This window comes from Terrapene carolina, unplaced genomic scaffold, assembly GCF_002925995.2.
Source record: "Terrapene carolina triunguis isolate 2854851 unplaced genomic scaffold, T_m_triunguis-2.0 Scaffold34775, whole genome shotgun sequence".
Classification (NCBI taxonomy): domain Eukaryota; kingdom Metazoa; phylum Chordata; order Testudines; family Emydidae; genus Terrapene; species Terrapene triunguis.
In genome coordinates this window covers 23564-23783 of record NW_020699126.1, presented here as the reverse complement: position 1 = coordinate 23783, position 220 = coordinate 23564, and positions in this window count along the sequence as shown.

The following is a 220-nucleotide window of genomic DNA, read 5'->3' as shown; positions in this document are numbered from 1 at the left end:
GGCACCGCAGCAGGGCCAAAAATAGCAGTGTAAATGTTGGGGCTCAGGCTGGAGCCCAGCCTCTGAGACCCTCCCCCCCACAGGATCTCAGAGCCCAGGCCTAATCCTCGACACTGCTATTTTTAGCTCCACAGACCGAGCCCTGTGAGACTGAGTCAGCTGACCTGGGCCAGCTGCGGCCATGCCACGGGTCTTTGATTGCACAAGCATAACACCTATA